The sequence below is a fragment of the Loxodonta africana genome, chromosome 20, assembly GCF_030014295.1.
Source record: "Loxodonta africana isolate mLoxAfr1 chromosome 20, mLoxAfr1.hap2, whole genome shotgun sequence".
Classification (NCBI taxonomy): Eukaryota; Metazoa; Chordata; class Mammalia; order Proboscidea; family Elephantidae; genus Loxodonta; species Loxodonta africana.
This window is the reverse complement of record NC_087361.1, coordinates 49,707,377-49,717,658: the sequence shown is the minus strand read 5'-3', so window position 1 is coordinate 49,717,658 and position 10,282 is coordinate 49,707,377. Positions and strand designations below refer to the sequence as shown.

General features: G+C 38.4%; 1 pseudogene; it reads right to left on the bottom strand.

Moving 5' to 3' along the window:
* Positions 1–1,885: 1,885 nt before the first annotated feature.
* On the bottom strand, positions 1,886–2,160 carry LOC100656110 (small EDRK-rich factor 2-like; annotated as a pseudogene).
* Between the last annotated feature and the right edge of the window lie 8,122 nt (positions 2,161–10,282).

Here is a 10,282-nt window from a genome sequence, read left to right as displayed (position 1 = left end):
CCTGAACCCAACAAAGGCTTAAATCCGAACTCAGCCCAGCCCATCCAAATCTGGCAGAGCCACAGACAGTCCATAGGTCCGTGAGCAAGGCCTTCCGGTGTGTCGTAATCTACTAAGTGTAGGAGTTGTGTGTTATGTGATATTGCCCCAGCGAAGAGCCAAATGATGCATATTCCAACTACCTACAACTGTGGTTGGTGCTCAGGAGGTGCTCAATAAATACTATGTAAAATGAATGAATGAATGAATGACTCTCTAACCTTTTAGAAGGCAACCTTTTAGTACTACATTGTGTGTGTCTGGTGCACAAACGTCTGGAGCCCTGGTGGTGTAGTGGTTAAGAGATTGGCTGCTAGCCAAAAGCTCAGCAGTTCAAACCCACCAGCCATTCCTTGGAAACCCTATGGGGCAGTTCTACTCTATTCTACTGGGTTGCTGTGAATCGGGATCGACTCGATGGCAACAGGTTTTTTGGTTTGTTTTGGTGCGCAGTCTATTAGCTCAAATTAACTTCTATACTTATATAATTGTTTAGCCTCCTTCAGGTCACTGGAGCATCATTTTGTAAATTGTTATTCAGAGTATTAAGTAGTAGTCCAATAAACTAAAAGAGTACATGTGTTTTCTAATAACTGCTTATTCCAATGATATCCACATAAAACAAACCAAGTGTTCAGTTGCTTTTATTTTTTAGTCACTAAAATCAAGTGCTTCAAACATCAAAGATTATTTATTTTTTAAGGCAAGAAAAATGATCAGGCTATTGGCAGGCCAGTTGTTTCCGTGATCCTAACAGCCGGGACGAATCTACTATTCAGTAATTGAATCTCGTTTATTATGATGTTTATTATGATGTGACTTCACTTTCAGTAACTTGCACTTTGAGGAAATTCAGCTAAAAGGAAATGATGGATTTTTGGAAGATGGTGTTTCCATGGTTTGATACTGAACCTAAACATCAGATGAATACAGGTCCTGGTACAATCACTTGAAAAATTTTGGAGCTGCACCTCTCTGCTTTGCTTTCCTCTCTACTCTTCCTTTTTGTTTGACTTTTCTCTTTCTTTCTCTTGTTATTTTTCCCCTTACTGCGTGTTCCTTTCAAAAGGCCTTGTTAACACTCATTAGGAGTGCAGTTCCGTGCTCCAAAGCAAACAGGCAGCAGAAAAAAGAGGATGAAAGAACTAGAGTTTCATTTTCCTGCCAGGTTTCAGTGAATCTCAACAACAGCCGTGGTACCAGCCAGTTCTTGGAGGAGCTGCTGCAAGGCCATCACCCGCTGAGGCTTCATGCCAGTGTAACCCTGAATTGCAAGAACTGACCAAACATTTGAAAGCAGAATTCCCTTAGAACTGGTTTCCTCCAACAATCGAAATGTATTTGTATACTCTGCAAAGACTATTAACCTCCTTCGACACTGAGTATTTTGCCTCCCTTTCCAAAAGGTAGCCACCCACAAGCCATTATACAAAAACACTTCCAGTTCTCAGCCTTTAGCAAAAGCTAGAGTGTGAAAGACATTACCAACACTGACAGGGGAAAGACCTATGTATTGGATTTGATTTGATTTGCTAACCTTACTACTAAGTTTTGATTTCTAATTTCTTACTCAGGATGATATCTTAACTCCTTTACTGGTTGTATTACTTAGTACAAAAAAATAGATTTAATAGCATGCCTATGTCATGACATATTATAGGAAACGCCTTCCTTTATTTAACAAAAATGTATTGAGCTCTTTTTTTTTTTTTTTGAATTCCAAAGCTACTTTTAATACTTTGGGGTGAGCCCCACAGGAATAAAAAACACGGGGAAGGGGTATGCCCTTCACCCCCAGGTGTGGCCCCAGGGTGAGTGAGGCTACCTGAGGAAGCACAAAAGGGACCCACTGCAGATCTCAGGGCAAAGGGAACGCCATCGGTGCTGGGACCTGCGAGCACTACAGGAGGAAACGCCAACGGGATGGGACTGGCTCCAGGCACACAGGTGAAGGGCAAGAGGGTTGGACACGAAGCCACAAAGCTACTTGGGTTTCTCCTTCTTCTCGTTTGCCTTTTTCAGTTTCTACTGCGTGATCTCCAAGTCCCTCTCCTTTCGAGCAGCAGCAGAAAGCCAGTCATCTCAGCGCTTTCCCTTAACCCAGTCGCTCTGCTTTTTCATATTCTTCTGGCAGACGGAGAAACAGTGTAAATTTGGGGGCACACCAATGAACAAAACAGGAAAAGATCCTGGCCCTCATGAAGCATATATTTCAGTGAAGGAAACAAACAGTAAATATGATAAGCAAATATAATGTTATGTTAGTATGATTGTTGTAGTTAGTTGCCACCAAGTCAGCCGTGGCCTCATGGTGGCCCCATGCGCAATGGAATGAAACTCCCTACCTGGTCCTGCGCCCTGCTCATGATTGGTTATGGATCAGAACATCTGTGATCTGTAGGGTTTTCATTGGCTGTTTGCTAGATTAAATAAAGAAGGGGAGATTGAGAGTTTCTAGAGTGAAAGAATTTACACTTTTAGATAATGCCCTAGGGAAGAACCTAGATGAGAACCCAGTAACCCGGTGGTATTAAAACAAAGACCAAAAGGAGCAAATATGTTTTAAAATATTTTTCTTGTTACAAAAAGAATATGTTGTTGTGTTGTTGTTAGGTGCTGTCGAGTGGGTTCCAACTCATAGCTACCCCATGCACAACAGAAGGAAACACTGCCCGGCCCTGAGCCATCCCTAAAATCGTCTTTATGCTTGAGCTCTTTGTAACCACTGTGTCAATCCACCTCGTTCAGGGTCTTCCTCTTTTCCACTGATCCTGTACTCTGCCACTTAAGAAAAAAGTAGGAAAACTCAGAAAATCCCAGTACCACCAGCTGATTGCACCTAGCAGATGTGCCAATAGTTCTAGAACCAGCCTCAACCACTGGGCACCCTCTCCACAGAAGTCTGAATCCTGGCTCTTTTGGACCCCTCCAACTTCAAAGTGTTAATAATTCCAAACTCTTTGTCCTGTTTTCTCAGCCCTAAGTCTGTAGCTACTTCCAGCAGTTGCTATGCCCATGGTACCTTAATGTTCTTTTTGGCTCTTTCGATTCTCCAATGCCTAGTTAACAATTCTTTATATGAAATTCTCTATTTAAAATAATTGCTGTCACAAATCTTCATACAACAGTATCCCAAGGAAAAAAAAAAAATCCCAAGACCAGAAGAGAATTCCCTTTCTTAATTCCTTTGAAGTAAAAAGAAATCTTTCCTAGAAGCCACTCAGCAAATCATCTAATGTCTTAATGGCCAGAACTATGTCACAGTGACCTTCCTAAGTCTATCCTAGTCAAAACATATAGGATTGCCATTATTTGAATAAACTAATTAAGATTATTGGCAGTTCCTGGAGGGGTCTGGACTTCCCTGAATTCTGGGTACCAGATCAGGTTTCTGAAAGAAGAAGGAGGAGGGTTATTTTTGGAAGAAGAGAGGGTAGTACAGGGCTGTGAAGCTGTCAGCTAACAGTGTCTGCCATTATTATTCATTAAAGATCAGTTGATTTTATCTCTCAAATAAATGTCTACTATTTCATTGCCATACTTTGCTTTATGGATAGTGCAGACTCTATAACTATTTTAACACTAATACTGGGTACGACATTTCCATATTCCTAAAGAAACTCCACAGGAGGTTTTTTTTTTTTTTTTTTTTAATTTTTACTTGACCAGAGATCACATGTATATAATTGGAAGTAGGCTTAGACATACTCTTGGATCAGTGGCCTCATTTCACAGATGATGAGACTGAGACCCAGGGCAATGAAGTGGCTTTTCCAGACCCCAAAATAAGGAAGGAGCAGAGCCAGGAAAGGAATGGCTTCCAGGGTAGTACTGTTGTACAGTCACCCTATCTCAGGGTCTCTTCATCTAAATAAAGCATTGGCTTAACTCTGCAAGGAAGCCATTTTATTATTTCCCACTGTCCATGTTTGTCAAAATAAAAGTGGCTTTTGAAATTGTATAAAAAAGGAATATCAAACCCATTGCCGTCAAGCAGATTCTGACTGATAGCCACCCAGTAAGACAGAGTAGAACTGCCCCATAGGGTTTCCAAGGAGCAGCTGGTGGATTCGAACTGCAGACATTTTGGTTAGCAGCTGTAAAATTTCTGATAAGTCTCAATGAACTAAAGTCAGTTCCAGGAGGAGTAGGTTGAGAGTCTCATCTAAACAAAAAGTATTTGGCTTTTGAGCGATGTAAAAAGACCACTCACGTAAATAATTTTTAAAAGCAAATTTACATGCGGCTATTAAAAAAAAACTCAAGTCAGAATTGCACATAATTGATGTTTTATGTTAAATAGATAGGCAGGTAGCTATAGAAATAGGTACATGCAGGCATAACATTACTGTGATAGTGAAAGCCAAGCAAAAATATTCCCTCCCGCCTTTCCTTTCCTTCTTCTTCTTCTTCCTCTTCTTTTTTTAATTTTCCACATGGTAGACCTTCTGTTTACCACACTTCATCACACACTAGTGTATGAAATTATCTATCCTAAGTAGTAAATGCTATTTTCATTTTATATACAGGAAGCTGAAGTGTGGCGAAGTCCCGTGCTTTACTCAAAATAATAGAGCTAATAAGAGCCAGATCCGACATTCCAGCCTAGCTTCCCTAACACAGGACTCTGGTGCAGGCCACTCATTTTCTTTTGGGAGGAAACAGCTGGCTGACAAATAATCCTTCATCAAATGGCTAACAGGATTAGATGATCTCAGAAGTTTAGTGCAAGCCTAAAAAATTTCTGGCTCCAGACCTTGAGCATAAAAGGAACCATCAAGAACACTTGAGAGTTTTTATGCCTCTGTTTATGCATATGTAATGCACCGTAGAAAAATTACCGTTCAACAGGAATGAAGAAAAATGAACTCTTTAAGAGAGCAAAGACTTACTCAGAATCTGCTGTCCTCTAAGATGCTGGGTAACAATGTTAGCAGGCTGTTAATATAAATATATAATTATAATATACTTTCTTGCTGACACTGTTCACAAAATATCTACAAATTATGAAATCTGGATTTAGGGAATATAATACGGAGAGGAAAAACTATCAAAATCATCTCAAATTCTTTCACATTTATATTTTCTTAAAATTTTTCAACTGAATAAAGCTTTATATAGGTAGGAGTTTCTTAGCAGCAAAGGTTTAGGTCCTCTGAATCAAGCCTTCAAGCTTTGATCTATTCACGAAAAGAAAAAACTCTCAGTAAGTAACTTACTATCCAAACTTATTATACCAGAAAATTTCAAGATTAAGGTGTTCTGCAGTAAGCTTATACAGTTATTTATTCATGAATGATCGTAGAAAGGGAATATATAAATAAAAAAAGCACTATTTATCTAAAATATCAGATAATCTAAAAAGGAAATGACTTTGATTTGAGGAAATATTTTGGATTCAGTGACAGGCAAGGTATTTAAAACAAGTCCCATAGGAGTGTGTTATATGCCCCAGTGCTACAGGGAATCCACATTTGTTACTCTAGCACTTCGTTTCCCAGTATTTTGGTTAATGTTCAAAACCATATTTCTATGATTTAATCACTGGTAATATTATCAAAATGTAGTTATTATACATTACCTTTGCTATGAGTCACTCAGCAGTTGGTGGTAAAAACTCACTTATCTATGTTTTCCATCAGTCATTTTAGGAATAGAACGAGTCCTGTATTTTCAGACCAATAGGCAGAATAAACTACAACCCATCTGTCAGTCTGGCATACTATGATAGCTTGGGTGTTGCTGCTATGATGCTGGAAGCTATGCCACTGATATTTCAAATACCTGCAGGGTCACCCATGGTGGACAGGTTTCAGCAAAGCTTCCAGACTAAGATAGAGTCGGAAGGAAAGCCTGGAAGTTTACTTAACAATTAGCCAGGGAAAACCTTATGGATCACTACAGAACATTGACCAACTTGCTTGCTTTGGATGCATTACCAGGAGGGATCAATTGCTGGAGAAGGACATCATTTTGGGTGAAGTAGGGAGCCAGCGAGGGTGAGGGAGACACTCGGTGAGGTGGATTGGCACAATAGCTGCAGTGATAGACTCAAAGATGCTGGGGATAGTGAGGATGATGCAGGACCCAGCAAGATTTTATTCTGTTGTACTTAACCAAAAAACCAATGAAACCCATTGCTGTCAAGTCAATTCTGACTCATAGCTACCCTATAAAGAGAGTACAACTGCTTCATAGAGTTTCCAAGGAATGCCTAGTGGATTCAAACCGCTGACTTTTTGGTTATCAGCTGTAGCTCTTAACCACTCTGCCACCAGGGTTTCCATTGTACGTAAGGCCGCCATGTGTCAGAGTCTATTTGAGGCCAGCCATCGTTTTTATTTTTATCTATCTTTGGAGCACTATAGACTCTGATATATGGTGGCCTTATGTACAACAGAAACTCTGATGGTCATCAGTTTGAATCCACCAGCTGCTCCTTAGAAGTCCTATGGGGCAGTTCTACTCTGTCCTATAGGATCACTATGAGTCAGAATCGACAGCAATGGGATATATATATATATATATATATGTATATATATATGTAGAATATACTATTGAACAACTAAAATGGCCTATTGGCTTATCTTATTTTACTGGTTGTAGCATAAATTGAGGAGTATTTTTAGTTAAATTTGGCAATAAATGCACCAGAAAAAAAAATCACTTTAATGAGGAAATACATAGCATAACCTAGCATAATCTACCACTGAAAGTATAAACTAATAATAAAAATAATCACCTAGTACCAAGTGTAATTTACCACAGAAAATTTATCTACTGGTAAATGAAGAGCTGATCCAAGTGATCATAAATAACTTATGAGCCAAGTTATTTACTGTCATATTTTTAAAGAAGTTTTGCAATGTCTTCTTTACATATATACGTACTTTCGTATGTATTTTTATTGAACAAAATGTTTTACTTAAAAAATAATCCTAAGCAAGAAATTTCCAAGGTTCTGTCATGAACTGAAGGCCAATTTAAAGTAAAAAGATATTTCACAAAAATATTTTATGATCTGAAAATTGAAGTCACTGTTATTGAAATATCAGATAGTCAAATCTGTCAGACGTAAAGAATTTAGTCTTGCATATAAGAAAGACACTGCTATAAATTTATTTTAGCTAATGTAGTAATCTATGTGTTTCTAATTTAATAATATTTCAAGGTTTTATTTAGATACATTTAGCATTAGCAATATTTCAATTTAGTAAATTTAACTGAATTTCTGTGCTACGTGTATATCCTCCTTGTTTTATTTTGTGAGTCGGTGTTATCTAGATGAGCTTTGAGTAATGAAAACAGGCAGTGATGAGAATAGTGGAAAAGCCCCAATATTTTCAAAAAGCAGGAGGGAAAGGAAGAGAACCAGAAACTTGGATGTTAGAAAAATGCATTCATAAAGTTCATAGTTTTATTAAAATACACATCTGAAGCCCAGATGCAGACTACTCTCTTCTTGGGATTTCACTGCAAATATTCATAATAAAAAATGTTGAGAATTCCTTTTCTGCTTGCTGAAGTCTCTTGTCAGCACCAATTACAAAGATTCACAGTTACTTCTTTGTATATCGAAACTCTGTGGATTGGACTTAACTGCATTTGATAGAGTAATAATTGCTGTATATGGTCTTCCTTCATCTTTTGTAGTAACTGGAGATACAAGAGCTTTGGTTAAGTCACAGAGCGACGGCAGCTACTTAATTACTTACAAATGGTCTGTTACAGAGCCTGGTCTTATGGCTCTTAGTAGTTTGTCCTTGGACCAACTTAAGGAAAGAAATGGTTTTTTAGCCAATGACAATTACAAGACATTACACTATAGCAGGTCGACCCTAACGTTGTATATAAAGAAAAAATAAGCATCTTCTACAAGGCAGAAACCAGTCACTCACAGTCTCATATTTCTGTTTTCAGTTTTGAAGTTGGAAACACAGTCTGTTTGGGAGCTAGATTTTTTTTTTTTTCTTGTTTATCTTTCTACTGAAGTAAAATATAACACAGAAAAGTTCACATCACTTAAATATAAAGCTGAATACATTTTTACAAACTGACCATACCCCTGTAATCAGTACCACATCAAGCGACAGAACCTGTCCAGGACCCTCTCAGGCACGTCTCATTCTGTTCCAGTCGCTGCCTCCCTGAGGTAATCACTATCCTAACTTCTAACATAGATCGGTTTTGCCTGTTTTCTACTTTATATACATAAAATCATACAGCGTGTACTCTTTTGTGTCTGGATTCTTTTACTCCAATTATGTTTTTGAGATTCATTTACATTATTGACTATAGTTGGAGGTTGTTCCTTCTCTTTGCCCCGAAGTAGTCCATGCATGACCAGACCACCCTTATGTGCCTGTTCTACTGCTGACGGGCATTTGATTAGTTTCAGCTTTGGGGCTAGTACACATACTGCTACTATTAAGAATCTATTGCATGCTTTTTGGCAAACGTATGTATTTCTAGAATTGTGGATCATTGGGCTGCATATGTCTTAGTCATCTAGTGCTGTTGTAACAGAAATATCACAAGTGGATGGCTTTAACAAAGAGAAGTTTATTGTCTCACAACCTAGTAGGCTACAAGTCCAAATTCAGGGTGTCACCTCCAGGCGGGGGCTTTCTCTTTCAGCTCTGGGGGAAGGCCCTTATCCTCAATCTTCCCCTGGACTGGGAGCTTCTCTGCGTGGGGATCCCAGGTCCAAAGCACGCCCTCTGCTCCCAGCGCTGCTTTCTTGGTGGTATGAGGTCCCTCTGTCTCTCTGCTCACTTGTCTCTTTTGTATATCTAAAGAGATTGGCTTAAGACACTATCTAATCTTGCAGATATCATCAGTATAACTGAGACGAATCCATCTCATTAACACCATAGTTGTAGGATTTACAACATATAGGGAAATCACGTCAGATGACAAAATGGTAGACAATCATACAATACTGGGAATCACGGCTCAGTCAAGCTGATCCACGTATTTTGGAGGGACACAATTCAATCCATGACAGCATATGTCCAGATTTCATTCGAAAATCAAACCAGTTGCCATTGACTCAGTTTTGACTCATGGCAACACCGTGTGTGTTGGAATAGAACAGTGTTCCACAGGGATTTCAATGGTTGATTTTTTTGAAAGTAGATCACCAGGCCTTTCTTCCAAGGTGTCCCTGGGTAGACTCAAGCTATCAACCTTTCGTTTAGCAGCTGAGTTTGTGAACTTTTTGCACCACCCAGAGACTCCTCAGATTTGATAGATAAGTAGATGCCGCCAAATTTATGACTATCTGGCTGTTCACATCCTTCCTAACACCTGGTATTGTCTGCTTTTTCTCTTTGTGAAATCAGGTTTTCAACCATTTTTTTGTGGATCTTTTTAAAAACGTAAGTATTAAACTATTTTTACAATTGCTTCCATTCTAACTGATGATTTAATTTCACAGTTTTAGAATTTTTTTCTGCTTCTTCTTCAAATCCCATTCTGATGCTTTTCCTTTCTTCACTTTTTTTTTTTTTTGCTTTACCCATGTAAAACACAATAAAGAAAAGTTGCTATAGAATAAAGAATCAAAGAGAAAATTTGTCCTTGCCATGACAAAAAAAAAAGACTTCTAAAATTTTGTTAGAAATGTAATGGTCTGTATTGATTTCTAAGTCTAAAAAATAGCATGAGAATTACTTTATTTTTAATCCTGAAAGTCAACCTCATGAAAAGTAGGTCCGGTCTCACATCTACTGCAGCGGAATCAGTTTCACGGTACGCTCTGAAATTTTGAGTCCATCAGCATACCTCAAGGACATGTTTATCAAGTCTTTTTCATGTATCTCATCTCATTCCGTCGAAAAAGAAAAATCAAAAAAAAACTTGTGAGATAGCATTTTGGGCTTCTTACAGATAAATAAACAAACAAAAAAAGAAACTAAATCCATTGCCTTCGAGTAGATTCCAACTCATAGCTACTCTATAGGACAGAGTAGAACTACCCTATAGGGCTTCCAAGCAGCTGCTGATGGATTTGAATGGCCGACCTTTTGGTGAGCAGCCAAGTTCTTAACTACTACACCAAAAGGGACCAGAAAATTTGGGATTTCTTCAAACTTATGTATTCTTTAAATGGCAAAGCTGGGTTCAGAACTCAGATCTGCTAATGTGCCATTTTTCTACATATTTAACCATAGACATCTCTTTTCATGAAACCCTTGTAAACGTCTCACAGGACTTGTTCCCTGCAGACAACATTTTGAAA